This window comes from Onychomys torridus, chromosome 17 (genome assembly GCF_903995425.1).
Source record: "Onychomys torridus chromosome 17, mOncTor1.1, whole genome shotgun sequence".
Classification (NCBI taxonomy): domain Eukaryota; kingdom Metazoa; phylum Chordata; class Mammalia; order Rodentia; family Cricetidae; genus Onychomys; species Onychomys torridus.
In genome coordinates this window covers 48,065,895-48,086,161 of record NC_050459.1, presented here as the reverse complement: position 1 = coordinate 48,086,161, position 20,267 = coordinate 48,065,895, and the positions used below count along the sequence as shown (strand labels likewise).

General features: G+C 38.6%; 1 pseudogene; it reads right to left on the bottom strand.

Moving 5' to 3' along the window:
- The window catches only part of LOC118568988, a 41,586-nt pseudogene extending 23,275 nt beyond the window's left edge, over positions 1 to 18,311 (bottom strand).
- Positions 18,312 to 20,267: the final 1,956 nt, after the last annotated feature.

Sequence of the window (20,267 nt, the reverse complement as noted above, 5' to 3'; positions counted from 1 at the left end):
TTTTGTCTTGGAATGTCTTGTTCACTCCATCTATGATGATTGAAAGTTTTGCTGGGTGTATTATTCTAGGCTGGAATCTATGGTCTCTAAGTTTCTGCATTATATCTGTCCAGGTCCTTCTGGCTTTCAAAGTCTCCATTGAGAAATCTGGTGTTATTCTGATGGGTTTGCCTTTATAAGTCACTTGGCCTTTTTCCTTTATTGCTCTTAATATTCTTTCTTTATTCTGTACATTTAGTTGTTTATTAGGTGGTGAGGGGACTTTTTTGGGGGGTCTAGTCTGTTTGGTGTTCTATAGGCTTCTTGTATCCTCATAGGTATTTCCTTCTTTAAATTGGGAAAGTTCTCTTCTATGATATTGTTAAATATATTTGTGTGCCTTTGGGTTGGTATTCTTCTCCTTCTTCTATCCCTATTATTTGTAGGTTTGGGCTTTACATGGTGTCCCAAATTTCTTGGACATTTTGGGTCATGACTTTGTAATTGGAAAGGAAGAAATCAAGCTTTCCCTATTTGCAGATGACATGATAATATACATGAATGACCCCAAAAATTCAACCAAGGAACTTTTACAGCTTATAAACACCTTCAGCAACATAGCAAGATGCAAGATCAACTCAAAAACATCAGTAGCCCTCCTATAAACAATAGACAAACAGGCTGAAAAACAAATCAGAAATACTTCACCCTTTACAATAGCCACAAATGATATATAATAATTTGGGGTTACTCTAACTAAGCATGTGAAGGACATATATGACAAGAACTTTAAGTCCCTGAAAAAAGAAATTGAAGAAAATGTCAGAAAATGGAAAGATCTTCCATGCTCATGGATAGTCAGGATTAACATAGTAAACATGGCCATCTTACCAAGAAATCTACAGATTCAGTGCAATCCCCATCAAAAAACCAACACAGTACTTCACAGACCTGGAAATAATAATACTCAACTTCATATGGAAAAACAAAAAACCCCAGGATTGCGAAAAGTATCCTAAACAATAAAACAACCTCTGGAGGTATCACAATCCCCAACCTCAAGTACTATAGAGCTACAGTAATAAAAACAAGTCTGTCTTGATTATTTTAGCATTATAGATAATCTGTTTCATCCCCCATTCCTGCTAATGACATCATTTAATTCTTCCAGGCTGAGGGCAATACTATTATATGTATATAAACCCTGTATGACTTTCATCTGATTTCAAATATGTCTAAGAGTAGTCTGGACCCAGTGATATTATTTGTTTATTTCATCCTTGGTTTCAATCATTTATGAATTACATAGAAGCTATTTTAGCTTCTATAAGTTGATTTCATGATGTTTTACTTAGTTTTTTATTGCTGTGAAGAGACACCATGACCATGAAAACATTTAATTGAGGGTGCTCACTTACAGTTTCAGTAAGTCCTTCATCATCATCATCATGGCAAGAAGCATGGCAGTATGAAGCCAGATATGATGCTAAGCTGAGAGTCCTACATCTTGACTCAGAGGCAACAGGAAGTCGGCTGACAGTCTCACTGAGGGAAGCTTGAGCAAAGAGACATCAAATTCCACCCCTACAGTGACACACTTCCTCCAACAAGGCCACTCCTTCTAACAGTGCCACTTCCTTTGGGGTCCATTTTCTTTCAAACCACCACATATGATTTCATTAAAAATTGCAGTGTATGGGGTCTGGAGAGATGGCTCAGAGGTAAAAGCACCAACTGCTCTTCCAAAGGTCCTGAGTTCAATTCCCAGCAACTACATGGTAGCTCACAACCATCTGTAATGAGATCTGGCACCCTCTTCTGTAAACACAATAAATAAATAAATAAATATTAAAAAAAACAGCTTTGTACTGGAACAAAAACCGATATGTGGATGGTACTGGAATAAAAACCGACATGTGAATCAATGGAATTGAATTGAAGACCCTGACATTAACCTGCACACCTACAAACATATAATTTTTGACGAAAAAAGCCAAAACTGTACAATGGAAAAAAGAAAAGAAAACATGCTCAACAAATGGTGCTCGCATAACTGGATGTCAATATGTAGAAGGCTGCAAATAGATCCATATCTGTTACCATGCACAAAACTTAAGTCCGAGTGGATCAAAGACCTCAACATAAACCCAGTTACTCTGAACCTAATAGAAAGAGAATGTAGGAAGTAGTCTTGAAGTCATTGGCACAGGAGATCACTTCCTAAATATAACACCAGTAGCACAGAAACTGAGAGAAACAATCACACTCAGAAGCTTTGTAGAGCAAAGGACACAGTCAAAAATACAAAGCAACAGAATGGGACTATGTACCCTCATTCAAACTATTCTGGGTGCAATCTGGCACGGTGTTTCTCCTCCATCTGTTGACATTGATGCACACACTGAGCATGGCCAAATCATCACAGTGTGTGACAAGGCTCAGTTACTGCAATCTACTGTGTCTTGGGTATCATGGCTCCCTCGCCTTTGGGAGCTTCACTGTTGCTTTCTTGGCCAGGAATCTCCCTGACACATTCAATGAGGCCAAGTTTCTGACCTTCGGCATGCTGTTGTTCTGCAGTGTTTGGGTCACCTTGGTCCCTGTCTACCACAGCACCAAGGGCAAGGTCATGGTGGCTGTGGAGGTCTTCTCCATCCTGGCCTCCAGTGTTGGCCTTCTGGGATGCACCTTTTCCCCAAGTGCTACATAATTTTAACCAGAGAGAAATTCTCTTCAAAAGTTAAAGGACAAAACATCTTTTGGAACTGGCATTTCCTTAATTGAAACTGACAACTTTAGGGTTGGTACAGAACCATCTCTTAGGATATAATTCAAGACGCATGCATCAGCTTGTGACTCTCAACCTTTCTTCTAATGATGATGCCAATAATGATCATGAATACTGCTTTTCTTTACATTGTCTCTTATTAAAGTTCAATCAACCACTTATTACACAAGAACTGGATATTAGACTATATTCTACTGTTCAAGGTCTCTTCTTTCTCTAATACACAATAATATTTCTAATTAACTGTGTTCTTCTTTTGATGTCTGAGTAAATGTGAGATTTTGACAGCTCAATGGTGAGAATAACGACAGTGTGTTGTTCTCACACACAACCTGTCTCTAACTACACTTTCTTCCATATTCGCTATGCCTCTATTAACCTTCCAAAAAAAGACTCCAAAAGAAAAGGACCAAAGGTGCCAAAACAATATATAGTAAGACAAGGGAAAATTTCATTTCCTTAAGTTTTCTCAGCAATTTGAATGTCTTCTTTAGTGAATTCTGGGTTTGCATCCCTATTGCATTTGAAAATTGGATTATTTGGTTTTTTGATACCTAGTCTCTTGAGTTCTTCATGTATTATGGAAATAAGTCTTCTATCAGATGTGGAGATGGTAAAAGCCTTGTTTCCACTCCTTAGGCCGCTGGTTTATATCAAGGAGAGCGTCCCTTGCCTTAGAGCAGATTTCATCTTCATGAGGTCCTGTTTGATAATTGTTGGTTTCATGGTGTGCACTAATAGTGTTCTGTTCAGAAATTCTTCTCTAATTGCAATGAATTTGAGGTTCTTTCTCACTTTCTTTGCTGCTATGTTCAGGGTATCTGGTTTTATGTAAGGCACTTGATGCAGGATGTCTTCTATGTGTAAACATTTGTTGAAGGTGCCTTATTTTTTCAAATGTGAATTTTGTTTCTTATTATCATAATCAGGTGTCTATAGGTTTGTGAATTTATATCTAGGATGTCAGTTAGATTCCAGTGATCAATTTGTCTCTTTTTATTCTAATATTATGCTGTTTTGATTACAATAGTTTTTTGTCAAATTGAAATCAGGAATGGTCAAACTTCCACAAATTTTAATTAATTTTTCATGATTATTTCAGTAGTTCTATATTTTTGTTGTGGTTTAGAAAATTGGGAATCCATCTCCCACAAGACCCAGCTCTACCACTCTTGGGAATATACCCAATGAATGCTCAATCATACCACAAGGGCATTTGCTCAGCTATGTTCATGTCAGCATTGTTTGTAATAGCCAGAATCTGGAAACAACCTAGATGCCCTTCAACTGAAGAATGGATAAAGAAAATAGGGTGCATATACACAATGGAGTACTACTCAGCAGAGAAAAGCAATGACATCATGAGGTTTGCAGGCAAATGGATGGATCTAGAAAAAATCATCCTCAGTTTGGTACCCCAGACTCAGAATGTCAAATATGATATGTACCCATTCATAGGAGGATACTCCATGTAAAACAAAGATAACTAGGTTGCCACTCACAACTTCAGAGAGGCTACCTAGAAAGCAGGACCCTAAGGAAAAACACAGGGATCGCCCAATGACAGAGAAATGGATGAGATCTACATGAAAAACCTGGAAATGAGTGGGAGTAATGAAAGGGAAGTTTCAAGGGAAACAGAACTTTGGGGAGTAAGAGTTCCCAGCTGGATCAAGAACAAAAAGGGAGAACAAGGAAAAACAGACCACATGAGAACAGGAAGAAGCAAAGTTCTAGAGAGCTCCCCAGAAATCCACAATGATACCTCAACTGTAGACTACTGGCAATGGTTCAGAGAAAGTGCAAACTGACCTAGTCTGGTGATCGGATGGCCAAATACCCTAACTGCCTTGCTAGAATTTTCATCCAATAACTTATGGAAGTGGATGCAGAGCTCCTAGGCCAGGCCGCAGGTGGAGCTCCAAGAGTCCAATTGTCGAGAAAGAGGAGGGATTTTAAGAGTGGGATTTGTTGAGACCAAGGTTGGAAAAAGCAGAGCATTCTATGTGTTGACATTCAGTTATGCCAGCACCATTTTTTGAAGATGCTTTCTTTTTTCCACTGTACAGTTTTGGCTTCTTTGAAAAAAATCATATGTTCATAGGTATGCAGATTAATGTCATGGTATTCAATTCAATTCCATTGGTCCACGTGTTGGTTTTCATTCCAGTACCAAGCTGTTTTTATTATGGGAGCTCAGTAGCAGAGGTTGAGGATGGGGATTGGGATGCCTCCAGAAGTTGTTTTATTGTACAAGATCCATCCTGGGTTTTTTGTTTTTCCATAAGAAGTTGAGTATTATTCTTTCCTGATATGTGAAGAATTGTGTTGGTAATTTGATGGGGATTGCATTGAATCTGTAGATTGCTTTGGGTAAGGTCACCATTTTTACTAAGTTAATCCTGCCTATCCATGAGCATGGGAGATCTTTCCATTTTCTGACATCTTCTTCAATTTCTTTTTTCAGGGACTTAAAGTTCTTGTCATAAATGTCTTTCACATGCTTAGTTAGAGTAACCCCAAGGTATTTTATATCAATTGTGGCTATTGTAAAGGGTGATGTATCTTTAATTTCCTTCCCAGCATGTTTGTCTATTGTATATAGGAGGGCTTCTGATTTTTTTTGTGTTGATCTTGTATCCTGCTATGTTGCTGAAGGTGTTTATAAGCTGTATCAGTTCCTTGGTTGAATTTTTGGGGTCACTCATGTATATGATCATGTCATCTGAAAATAGGTAGAGCTTGACTTCTTCCTTTCCAATTGGTATCCACTTAACCTTATGTTGTCTTGTTGCTCTGGCTATAACTTCAAGTACTATAATGAATAGTTGTGGGGAGAGGGGACAGCCTTGCCTTGTTTCTGATTTTAATGGTATTGCTTAGATTTTAAAGGTATGTTCTCATAATTCCCTGGAATTCCTCAGTGTCTGTTGTTTGCCCCTTTTCATTTACTATGTTGTTAAATTTCTCCAAGAACTGAGCCCTTGAGTTATTGGTTCTTATTTTGTTCACATTATTTCTATTTTATTGATTCCAGCCCTCATTTTGAATATGTCTTTCTTTCTACTCCTCTGGTGACATTATTTTTGTTGTTGCTTTTCTAGAGCTTTTGGGTGTGCCTTGAAATTATTAGTGTTATATTCCATCAGTATTTTTATGTAAGCTATTGGTAATATGAACTTGCACCTTATGACCACTTTTCCTTGTGTCCCACAAGTTTGTGTATGCAGTGTATTCATTTTCATTGATTTCTAGGATGATTTTTGTTTGTTTGTTTGTTTTTGTTTCTGTCTGGACCTACTTTTCACTAGAGAGTTGTTCAGTTGCCATGGTTTTGTGTTAGTTTCTGATGGTCTGATAAGATTCAGGGAATTATTTCAATTTTCTTTACTCTCTGGGCTGTGATACAACTTCAGATCAAACTTCATGATTTTCCTGAAGTACATTTCTTTAAAACTCAAGCCACTTTGTAATTGGAAATTTTGAATTGGAAACCTTCAAAACACCCACATCAAAATTCCAACCTATAGCATACCAAAGACCCATAATGGAATATCTCCATTATAAATTTTTAACAACCAATTTCTTTACTACCAATACCTCCTCCCACATAGACAATGAAACTAAACATAACCTAGTTTGTTTGATAGAACTATGAAAGAATTAATGGAACCAAGAAATGATTCTCTAGTTAGCAATTTCTTTTACAGGATAAAATTTAGGGCTGGAAATGGCTCAGCTATCAATAACTGTTGCTGCTCAAGACCAGGGCTCAAGTTTGATTTTTGGTACCTACTTTGTGGCACTACACTTACTCCAGTTCCCAGGGATCCAATTCACTGTTAGGGCATCCATTTATATCACACATTCCAAGGCTGGACAGACATACATGCAGACAAACACACATACCCACCCAAAAGAAAAAGAAAGAGAGAAAAAACAAGATTATAAGTCATAGTGTATCTAAAGTGTCATGAAAATGTGATGTTAATGTATGGCTAGAGATGTTGCTAATTTCGGGCATATTAGTAAAAAATGCTTAAAACATATTATGTAATAAAAATAATGAATTGTGTATGTTTACTTTACTGATTATTTACAATCAGCCTCACTCTTTTAGCACAGGTGACAGAGGTTCAATAGTGAAGAGGAAAATCACTGTGTAGTAACCAGAGACGTACAAAGAGTATTTTGCTTACTTTGCTGTAAATAATATTAAACAGTGGTAAAAGCATTTTTATATTCATATTAAAACAGAAACATTTTTATAGTATGATAAAAATTCAATGTATGCATGCCTGAAATCCTCAAAGAATTAATAAAAATCACATCAGAAAGTAAAATGGAGAGACATTGCAGCGAGCTCCTTGACCAGCGAGGAAGAACGACCACCACTCGAGGATTCTTCTCAGATCACACTTTATTGGAGCGCCTCTTGATTAAGGGAGAGCGGGAGGTGAGGGACCCCGAGAACAAAAGAGGAGCTGTTTATATGGGAAAACAAGGGAACGGGTTACTCTGTGATTGGATTCTGCCAGATATTAAGCACGGGGAGCCACGGGATGGGCTTGGGGACACAAGGTCATGATATCAACACTCTCGCAGGTGCAGTGTAAATCAGCCACAGAGCTCTGTAATTGCCTTATATGGAGTTATTTATGAACTGGCGATTCGGGGCCAGCACCATCTCTGAATGGCGGTTGGCAGCTCCTAACATCTCCCCCTTCTTTATTAATAGAATGCCAGCACTGTACTAGATCATCCAGTCAGGTCCCCACCTCATGATGTGTGAACCGATCGAGGATGGTAGAACAGCAAAGTCAAAAGCATACCTTCCCATGTGCAATGGACCGATGCCCCAGGGTTACAAAGGCTATGTTTAGACAAATCTCTCACACACCCTCCCGAGGGCATTGGACTACTTAGTCCTAGGGGTGCAAGGGCTGTGTAAAGAGGGTTAGGCATTCTTAAGGGCTGCTAGCCATATGGCAGGAGAGGAGCCATTCTCTAAGGCTGCTAGAGCTTGAGTCATATAGACCTTGTCCCTGTGAGCACGTGCTCGCATACAGCAGATCAACCACAGGCACAACATGCTCCCTCCCAAACAGCAGGCTAAAAGCAATCCCATTCCCGCCCACTCCTTCAGGAAGCTAATAGAAGACCGCAGCCAAGACAACATCTCATCCACGGTGGCCAGGTGCACCCGAGTAGAATTAACCAGGATGATCTCTCGTCTCAGTATGCTGGTTAGGTTATCAAATTCAGCTGTCCAAGTTCCTGTTAAATGAGCACTCAATTGTTGAGAATAGTTAGCAGCTCTACTAAAATTCTCATATTGGACCTTCGTCAAGCAGAGGCCACTCATAGGGACTATGCAGGCTGCTGTGACAACTTGTTGCAATATATCTACCTGTTCTTGGAGTAGATCAAATCGCTGATTGATTAGGACTATGTCACGGTGCAACTGTCCATTAATAGCTGTCTGAGTGCTGAGGGCTTGAGCTGTATTCCCCATCAGCTTATTTAAAGCTTTTGCTGTAGGGACAGATGTGGCAAGAGATGCTGCAGCAACACCAGCGGCAGTGGCAGAAAGGGCAATAGCAGTTACAATGGCCACTGTAATACCAAAATCTCTTTTATGTCTATTTAGCAGCATCGGCAATTCTCCTTCTTGTACCTTAACAGGCATGGGCACATAAGTGGGTATCCTCACCACAACCATGGCATCATGCAATGAAGCATTCCAACATTGGGTTAACAAACATGTTTGATTACTGCAATTTAAAACACTCTGTGTATAATTAAAAACCACCAAAAGAAACGGGGGCCACACACAAACTGGTGTGGATTTGAATTCCATGGGCTTATTGCAATTTTCTGTAACATTTTGTTCAAATGTCTCCCCAGAATGAAAAGAATAGCTACAATTTTTAAAGGCAACACCTAATACAAATCCCAAAGCATTACGCTGACTACAGGTTCCTATCTCATTACACAAAACCCAAGAATCAAAGGGATTAGATTTGGTAGCCATTAAAGGGCTATTAAAGGAAAAATTAAAACTAGTAAAGGTTTTACTAAAGGGTGAAGTTTTCAAGGATAAGGAAAATGTCTTATTCACATTATCCCAATTAGGAGTTAAGCTACCCTGACAGCCTGTCCACGTTGGGGGCCAATCAGTTGAGCCTACACTTCGTGGTAGAACTGAGGGCTGTCTACGGGGAGCAGAGCCGTTACCTTTACTAACTGCTCTTGGGGTTAATACAGTGAGGATAATAGCGTTTCCGATTTCTCTCCCGTGGGTAATATTAGGGGGTCCAAACCATCCCAGTGTCTGCTTGATAAGAACAACACAAGGATTGGTTGGAACATGATCAGTTTGAACCGTGAAGCAGAGCGTATTTACAAGGCTAGCTGTGGAAAAATTATTAATCTCCTTACTCTTATCCACAGGCACAGATGGCCATTCTAATGTTTCATTAGAGCTAAAGAAAAAAGGGAACACCCCTGATTGCGATGTAAGTGGCATTGGATAAGGCCAGGCTTTCATCAGGGCCCACAATATTTGTTCAGACTTTACCGGTCCTAGGCAGTTGGTCAACATTATCCATAACAGGCACCTCAGTAGCCTGATTCGAATCTGACTCCATGTTGTCCTCAGGGGCATCATCAATGGGTCGAGTCAGGTGTACTAGAACCCAAATTGGATCTTCTTGATTCTGTGGGAAAACACATACAGCTCCCCTGTATCTCGGTATTACGGGATCCGGTCCATACCATTTGTTATCAAGTACATTTTTCCACATCACTCTCCTTTCCTGATAAGGAGGTGCCATAATGTGTCTATCAGCTGCCGAATCACCAGCATCATTCAAAATTAGAAAATTAAGAGTAAAGAGTGCAAGAGATATTCTCTCTCTGGGAGAAGCATACTCTGCTATCCCCCTTTTTTGTTTTTGAAGTAGTTCTTTGATACTTCTGTTGGCTCTTTCAACAACGCCTTGACCTTGAGGATTATAAGGCAGGCCTAATGTGTGTGTCACTTGGAGTTGTGCACAGAAGGTACGGAATCCGCGAGATATATATGCAGGACCGTTGTCTGTTTTTAGACGCTGAGGCTTTCCCCAAGCTGCCCATGCTTCCAGGCAGTGGGTCAGGACATGAACCACCTTTTCCCCAGCTAAGGGTGTGGCATGAATGACTCCAGAATAGGTATCAACTGATACATGAACGTATTTCAATTTTCCAAATTCAGGAATATGAGTAACATCCATCTGCCATAATACATTAGGTTTAAGTCATTTTGTATTCACACCCACATGTGGTGGTTGGAGAAAAGTTACACAGGAAGAACAAGATTTTACAATATCTCTCGCCAAATGTCTGGGAATTGAGAATTTCTGTCTCAATGTATTTGTTGGCACGTGGTACAATTTGTGAAACTCCTTAGCAGACTGTACGGGATCTGTCACCACAAGGGCCAAGGATCAAGTAGCATGGTCAACTAGATCATTAGCCTGGGACATAGGTCCCGGGAGCAAGGTATGAGCTTGAATGTGCCCAACGAAAAAAGGATGCTCCCTATTCAGTATTTAAGTTTGTATCTGTTGCAGGATATTAGACACCGTGCTAGTATGTTTAATAGATGCTGCTACTTCAATGGAAGCGACTGAATTCACTACATACTGTGAGTCTGAGAACAAATTAAACGGTTCTGAAAATCTTTTGAAGGCTTCCAAAACAGTCTGGAACTCGGTGATTTGTGGGGTATCAGGTTGGAAATCTAAAACAACAGGTTCTTGTCCTTGAACAACAAAAGCAGCTTTACCAGTCTTAGAACCATCAGTAAATATGTTTAATGCAGAAATTATTGGTACCTTGGAAGTAATCTTTGGAAAATAGACCACATTTTTATCAACAAAAGAAAGCAATTCATGTTTTGGCAAATGATTATCAATAACATTAGGAAAGGCACAAATAAGTATTGCCAAATCATCTACTGTACCAGCCAAAACTTCCACTTGATCTTTTGTATAGGGAATAACCAATTTGTCAGGCATTTTGGAAAAGTGTGTCAAGCTATATTTGAAGCCTGTCAATGATTGAATAGCAACCAAGGTGGGATAATTTTGGATGGTCTTTGCACCCAACGAGTTTCCATGTAACCACCATAAAGGACCTTCTTGCCATAACATACCTGTTGGATAATTTTTTGTCTGTAATATACACAGAATCAAAGGCTGTGCAGGATCAAACATACACAACTGGGCTTTCATCATGGCTTTTTCAACCTTCTCCAGAGCTGTCTTAGCTGCAGGAGTTATTTCCCTAGGAGAATTTACATCTGGATTGCCTTCTAAAATTGCATATAATGGCAATAATTCTGCTCGAGGAATATGCAGATACCCTCGAACCCAATTAATATCTCCTAGCAACTGTTGAAAATCATTAAGTGTCTTTAAGTGACTAGTTCGAATAGAAACCTTTTGTGGTGAAATTATTAAGGGGTGGATAACCACCCCCAGAAACTTTATCACTGTTGACTGTTGGATTTTATCTGGAGCAACAAACAACCCCTTCCTTTTCAATGCTTGAATGGTTGCTTGGAATGCTTTCTCAAGAGTCTGTTGGAGTCATAGCCTGTGTGGTGAGCCTAGTCAACAAGGTTAAAGTATAACTAGCTGTTACTCCGTAGGCTCGAGCAGCCTCCACCAGATCCTTTAGCTGTTTATAAGGCACAGGGTCATGATACCTATTGTTTGTGGGTCTTCAAAAACTGGGAACGCGGACGCTAGCTGCGCCCAGATGTCCCTTCTGATAAAATGGCAACTCCGCCTGTTTGCAGATACGGAGGTGGTGCCGGGGGTGGGCGTGGTCCCGAAGGCGGTGTTGGTTCCACACTCATCCCAGCAGAAACCTTATAAGGAGGGGGCCGCCGCAGCCCATATCTCTCTTCCTTGTACTTAGCGGCAGCTTCCTCTAAATCTTCCTCCTTATCAGGGTCTAACTCATCATCAGAAAAATCAAGGTTTGCAAACTCTTCTAATACTGGATATAAAGGGTTCCCTTTCTTTTCTAAATTTTCTTTCTTCTCTGGTTTGTTTTCTTTATCCTTGTCTTTAATTTTTTCTTTTCTCTTTTTAGGCCTACTTAGGTTCTCTCCTTTAGAGTCTGATTCTGACAGACTGTCCTGGTGTTTGCTCAGTGCCTTTCGTCCTTCCCTAATAATTTCCACATTGCTTCCTTCTTACTGGGCTTTAGAATCTGCCTACCTGGGAAGGGAAAAACCCAACAAAGACACTCCCTGCCGGGCCTGTGGCAGTGCAGAAAAAAACAGCAAGAGAAAACAGCAATCACCATAAGAAAGAACACTAAGGCAAACACAAGCGGATCAATCCCAGCAATCAGCATATCTGAGAGAACTTACCAACATTGCTGCTCAGTGTGTTGAGTTCTGAATCCTCTTTGACCCCTCAACTGGTGTCCGAATGTCCCGGGTTTCAGCACCAGCTGTGGCGAGCTCCCTCGACCAGCGAGGAAGAATGACCACCACTTGAGGATTCTTCTCAGATCACACTTTATTGGAGCGCCTCTTGATTAAGGGAGAAGGGGAGGTGAGGGGCCCGAGAACAAAAGAGCAGCTGTTTATTTGGGAAACCAAGGGAATGGGTTACTCTGTGATTGGATTCTGCCAGAATTCAAGCACGGGGAGCCACTGGATAGGCTTGGGGACACAAGGTCATTATATCAACACTCTTGCAGGTGCAGTGTAAATCAGCCACAGAGCTCTGTAATTGCGTTATATGGAGTTATTTATGAACTGGCGATTCGGGGCCAGCGCAATCTCTGAATGGCGGTTGGTGGCTCCTAACAAGACATATTAAAGGAGGCTAAAGAATGGTTCTTTGTGTGATAGTCTATTTCATTTAACTAAGTTACAAGGAAACACAAACAGATCAATTGACAGTGTTACTGCTTTGTAATGGAAATCAGAAGAATTAGGTCAGACTCACCTCTCTACTTCCTGTGGCCCACTCTATAATGTCTTCATATAAATGGAGCTGTTGACCAAGTGGAAAATATGGGCTGAACTTTCCAATCTTCACCTTAAGTCCAAGACCATTTGGGAAATTCCAAACCTGGAAAATGTCATACTCTGCCCTCAGTATTTCTTTCTGTTTCATATTCACTTTGCCCCCAGCAGGATTCGTGAAGTTGATCTTCCTAAAAATGGAGTATTGCGGAAAGACAGTCAGCATTTTATAGTTTAAGCACCCTGCCTTGAAGTCAGAAAACATATTCTGATTCTATCTTAAACACAACTTGATTGAAGGTGCCCAGATGTGAAATATCAATGAAAGCAAGTGGATTAATAAAATTATCAAAATGTCCCTAGAATTTTAGTTCTTTCTGAGGAAACAACCAAACACACACACAGAAAGACATACATGCAGACACCAAACATAAATATTAAACATTCACCCACATATAGATGCACACAGACTTAGATTCATACAGAGATACATACATAATACAGCCACATACTATTTACTTACATATACACATGTAAGCCAAGACACACATATGACTATAAAGGCACACAAAGACACACTTGTCATCCAAACAGACACACAGAAACAGAAACCCACAAAAACCACACTGCCTCCCTCCCCCCACTCACAAATTCAAAGACATATTCAGATACAAACACACAGGAAGACATTGATGCAGATCACAAATACACACAGATATACATATGTGCAATCAAATCAAAAATACACACAAATCACACACATAGGCACATGTTGACACATACATTGACACATACACACAGGAATATACACACATAAACATACACCTATGAAAAAATATTGATGTAAGACAAATTTATGCTGTTATACAAACAGACATATATGCAGATAGACAGAAACACATATTTACACATCAACACAGATATACACACAGATACACAGCAACACACCCATACACCCATGAACAATGATAACCATTTATCCACACACATGGGTACATATGAATGTATTGAACAGAAACCTACCATTACTTCCTGTGTGTTCCAGAGCCTAGAGTTGGGGAAGAATCACTTAATTACACTTTTAAAAACCAGTGCCTACACTGACTAGCAGATATTTGACAATTAATGAATGAAAGCTTATCTTCCCATCACAGAGAGGATTAATGAGGAAGGACATAGATGTTTCCAGAATTAGAAGAGGGGTGAGGATATTCTCTTTTAAAAAATCACTGATTTTCATTGATAAATTGTATGTTCTACTCCACTGCCTTTGTCATTGAGATTTATAACAAATATATTTACTTTTTCAGGTGCAAAACAGTTCAGACACCTTTATATTTGAGGAAAAATTTCCTAATCCACTAGAATGGTGCATCAGAGAGTCTATTAAAGACTTTGACATTGATGAAACAAACATCATCCAATATAAGATACACTACCTTCAAGCAATTAGAATTGGATCCCTTCCGTTTATCCATGGGCTGAAGATGCATCTCATGGAAAAATTGGGCCACAATATGCACAGCATCATATATATCATAAGTGGCAATATTAAAAGCCATATCAAAAGTCTGTAATATTAGCCTTTCCAAATAGACATTGGATGAGCAATTCTTCAGTATCCTACAATTAAAACCTGAGACTTCACAGTTAAAGTTCATCCACTCCAGAGTTGCCAGGTATTCATTTGGGGTGAGAGGGCTCAATGTCTGTAGAAATTTTTTAAAACCAAAAATCTCAGCATGATGGTGTGCAAAAGTTAGAGTCCTGTAAGATGAGTCAAATGTTAAGTCACACTTACTTGAAATAACATCCCACTGTGAGGTGGTGATCCATAGTCTCTGTATACCTAGAGATTCCCACATTTTAAAGCTTATAGCTAGAGTACTGTCTGTTTCACCATAAATGATAACAACATTTGTGGATGATGTCATGATTCAGTTATAATATATTTTAGCTCTTGACATGTATAAATGCTTGTTGACTGGAATCATGTTCACAAAGGCTAAGCAGACTATATTTTCTTCCATCTCTCTTCTCAAATATGAGAGAAACTGGATACCATGATCACTGTCTGAGATGGCCAACCCAACCCAGTTCCAGCTGAAGTGAAGTATGAGGGAAATCATGGCCTGAGCTAGAGATGTGTCCTTGGGGGTCATCTGATACAGATAGGGAAATTGTTCATGATCACTCAGGATAGGATGAAAGGGTCCAAAGGTAAGCTGAATGAACTAGGACAGAGGGAGAAGCATGAGGTGCCAAGCACTCCTAACACCTTCTAAACACACTTTTCTACAAAGAGTTCTTAAATACCACATTACCTGATACTTTTTCCCTTATCTATACTTCAAAAAGGGAAATATAAAAGGCCCACGAAATCTCTGAATAGTATACTTGAACAACATAGTTTGACATAAGTGTAAGGCCAGTTTCCCCGAACATTCTTCTAAGCATCTTGGAATGGCACCAATAGTGACAGGTTTTCTTGCAAAACTACCACACAAAATCTCACCTGCTGAGAATGGTAGAGGTCCATTACTTTCCCAGCTATTAACGATCCTTCCCAGTTTGGTCCTGAAAGCATCACTAAACACATGCCCGATTCAATACAGTCATAATTAGGGGCATTATAATGACATTCTACAGAAGACTGAATGATATTGTATGCTTGTGACATGAAGTTGCAACTATCTGTTAGATATCCAAATGTTAAAGACATATTTGGTAAAAGATCAGGGTTCCTGTTGACTTCATCCACTGAAAAAGCTAAGGCCAGTGAAAACTGATTGTTGTCATCTCCTTTTCTGTAAAATGTTACAGTGATTAATAGAGACATATTTACAGATAATCATGTGTAATCAATTCAAACATTATCCTGCATTGGATATTATTCCAAACCACTACCAAAGACTGAAAGAAATTGTCTGTGCTTGGATGTTGGGATGACATAAGAAGATGGAAGCTTACAAAACCTTTAAAAATTCATGAGGGTTTTTATCCTATAAATAAGATGAGCCATCAGCATCTACCACAGAGAGCCTTGTCCATCTCTGGCATTTGAGTGCTTGCTCAGAAGGTAAAGACAAGGCCACAGGATTTGATCAAACAGTAAACCTGATCATCCTTTCATTTTTAAATTATTGAACAATATGAAAAATGCATGTGATGTGTGAGCCATTCAATTTATGGTATTTATGAATGCCTTATCTAATTCAGTTAATTTCATAAGATTAACTGAATTAGATAAGGCATTCATAAATATCAGATGTGTGCACAATTGTCTGGGAAACATTTGGTTCTTGTACTTATAATTCTTTATAATGAGTGGGCAATATAGTTAACATATCTCATCCTGAACATCTTCATCTATTTTCTTTCTGTTTTATCCATTGAAGAAATAAAATCTTTTTTAAGAATTTATTTTAAATGAATTCAAATACCAGAGATGTATTTGGTAAAGATATATGACTGTATTCACTTGTGGGTATGGATAGCATTAATGCTCAGTTAGGTCATAAATAGGGAATAGAGCCCATGATTTTGAATAATAATTACTGTAGATTAAACTGTCTTCAAATTCACAGGGATATGCTTTCTCTAGATTCTGAGTATAGAGCTTAAGGGTATGTACTACCTCCTCAGTATTGTTCACTTATTTTATGTTTACAACATCATACCACATACTCACACTGTGTATATCTGACAACATAATGTTTCTATACTACAACTACTGAATACCTTTCCAGTTACACTAACACGAGACTAGCATCCTAATTAGCTTTCTATGTGCTGGTGTTACATGTTTGTAAAATACAAGACTCTAGAATGTAAAATGTATGGAAACTGTTTATGGAGTTTTATATAATAAAAATGGGGAACAGGTCAGTTGGAAGAGAATAATACCAGTTTGTGTTTATGTTTATGGGAAGAATAATAACTCCTGTTTCTTCCCATTCATTTCATACCACTTAAGAAATGAAGATCAAGTATATACCTTCATTCTGAATAGTTCACTCAAACTTAAATACAATCTGTTTCCCGCTTAGAAATTTTACCACTGTGATATCTCTATGTATTAAAATAGTAGTTTATGTAATTTAATTTATGTAGTTTAAATAACATATTTTTAAAATATTTTTTAATATCACACAGAAAAGTGTCATTGAAAATGAAGTAATTCAGAATAGGAATTTGAGAGCTGAACTTGTGAATCTCAAACACTAAGTCCAGCATCAAATACTTGAGCTGTTAGAGTCCCCTAGTGGACTCAAGTGCTGTCTTTGGAAGGGAGTCTACTCTCAGGGAGTCTGAAAACAAAAATGTGTATAGTGTAAAATAGGTAAAATGTGCAGATATATTTAATATAATTATCTAAATGTAAATGTGATAGTAGTGTCAGAGAATTGACTGCTTAGATACATACAGAAAATAGACACATGCTTCTTATACAACTGCAAAGTTTAACTAGTAGGTAACCCCTCTGTACCTATTAGCTACTGTTGCCAATTCGGAGATGCTACAACTGTCTCTCAGGCAATTGACAAGGCAAGTAAGCAGGGATATCCTCAGTTCTCAAAGAATGCAAACATATCATTGAATCCCATACAATCCTTCCTTAGTCTAAAGAGAGTGAAGAAATGGACTTTGAAATTAAAGGCCAACATTTGTACATGCATATAAGAGATGTATGGAGACAGGAACACATATGACATTCAAAGTGGGCAGATTTCCTACATCCATTCTTGATGCACCTTTTGAAGGCATAGTGTGACCACAGGCAGAGCTTCTGAGAGAATAACTGAAATCTATGTGAAAATTCTCTTCAACTAGTTGTGCCAAAAACATTAGATGCCCTAGCAATGCATAGGGACCTACACATCTAATGAATGTCCATCAGCTGATTATATAGGTATTTACTTGTACCCACTTAGGGTATTTACTTGTACCCACTTAGAGTTATACTCCTTGAAATAGAGTGGGGTTTTCTTCTGATAAGAAATCAGCTGAAATGTGCCCCAGATACTGTGAAGAGGCAGAATATAAGTGATGGAAAAATATATAGAGTCCTTTCTTCACTCAGCTTCCAGATTTGGAAGTAGGAGTGTAACTTTGAGAAAAAAAAAAAAAAAACACTTTCTGGACAAATTAAAAGTAGAAAAATAGCATTGAGTCGCTAAAAAAAAATGGCATTGTGTATTGGTGTGCAGTTTGAAAGAACAGGGCAGAGCATTCAAGGCATTGCTCTGATCCTTATTTTTTGACCACTCATGAAATATTCATGATGACATTTACATACAAATACAAAGATGTTTATGGTTCTTTGAAAGGTTCTATGAAATAGTTCATGTTCATTGGCCTGGGAAATACCTCAAGTACGAAGGCACATGGCTGCAGTGCTCCATCCTTGTCCTCACTCTGCTTCATTCTCCAAAAGCACCTGGGATGAATTAAACTTGCCACATGAAGTGGAATATTCAGGAGGAAGAAGAGCAAAATAAAAGTGAACATTTTTTTCTGCTCTAAGCCTGGGAAATGTGGATTATGACATGCCACGCTGATCAGCACATCAAATGGGCACCCAGATATCCCAACCTGCTTTATTTCTGTGGCCAAATAGGATACTACTTGTGTATTCATGATTCATTTTCTTTTTGTGTGTTTGTTCAGTTGTTTCCTCATCCATTGAGAATACTTTGAAATATCTTCCCTGAGGCTCTGCATCTGATGCCCCCAGTCCATGACATACAATTTGGATGATAAATATATAGGAATATAGTTAACCTTGTTTCATGACATCACTCATCTTTTTAGAAATTAATGCTGCAGGGAAGATGACATTTTGGGAAAATTTGGTCCCATGACTACCTCATCAACTCTGTTAATGTTTAACTGCTTTTAGAAATGATGTCAGTGGATTTTGTTTTATTATCAACAGTGAGACATGCATTATTGTTTCAGGAGTACTCACAAAATAAGAATTCATGGTTCCACAGTGCGAATTGTGTCACAAAGTTCATGTCAAGGAAAAGCAACTTCATGTTAGAGTAATTGAGTTACACACAGCATTCACAGCTGGGCCTACTCTATTCCAGTGGAAGTTACAGAATATCTTACCAAAGCCTGTGATTCTATTGTCCTGAAAACTATAATCAATTGAAATCATTTAATTCCTGAATCCTGCTCTTTCTAAACTATCCAGCTCATCATAGAACATTGACATAGTTATTGACAAATTAAATGTTGATTTTTAAATATTCAAAGAGCTCCAGAAAGAACAGCAGATCTGCGTGCCATATTTCATCTACTACATAAGACATATCATCCCTCCTCTACCTAACTAGTCATTAATGAGAAGATAAATTGAATATTTGATTTCTAAACAAAGATTCCCTCTGTGATCCTCAGTTCTCACAAATCAGTACCATGGCTTGACCCATTTCTTCTTGTTTATCTGTGGTTTTCTACATAGTTTTTGCTCATTTTATATTCCAGTTGTAGTTGCGAAGAATCCTTATTGAGTATTTTAGAAGCAATAGAAACTGGAAGTTACCCTGGGATTTATTTATAAATTCTTCTCATACAACTTTCCTACTCATCTACTTCACTTGCTTTCTGGCAACTGCACTGCCACTGTGACAATGTTCTGCTGAGTATGGGGTGAAGAGCCTCTCTCTGTGGATATGTCCTGCAGAGAATGTAGGGCAAATGTAGGGCACGACTTTGTTGTGGGTGGTGATATGTCCTATTTAGTATTTGAGATGAGGCTACCAGGACTACTGTTCTCCTCTGAATCTTATTGTACATTTAGTAATAAACATGTAAAAAGTCCATGAACTTTTGTGGTGATCCCTCCTAGGGGCCTAAAGATGTAGATATAGAGGTGTGTGACAGGTAGATTCTTTCATAAAAAGACAGAGAAAATTTAGCTTACATGGGTGGTGCAAAAAACCTTTCAGTGGTTCAGATTCAGCATGGAATTTAGTTTTGTTTTGTGTGGAATAACCATTTTTAATTAATGTACAGCATGGAAGGATTTATTCTGACAATTCACACATGTAGCATACTTTGTCAGTATTTGCTCTTCTGTCACCAACATCTGTTGTTCATCTTACTAGTGATTCCCTTCCTCAGTTCAAACTGTTTCCTTTTCATTTTGTGACTTTGGGTGCTTGTTCAGTTCATGAGACAGGTGTGAATTATCTCATACTGGCTCAGAATCTATGCCCAAATCCTTCAGGCCTTCAATTCTCAAATAGTACCTCTCCTACTTACTTTGGGCAAAAATTAGTGTATATATGCACACAAATACATGGACACACACACACACACACATGCACACACACACACACACACACACATCACACACACAACACACACAACAGACACACGGTACACACTGTTACACATAGAGTTCTGAAAAAAAATAATACAGAGCTGCCTTTAATTAGTCTGAGACCTCCTACT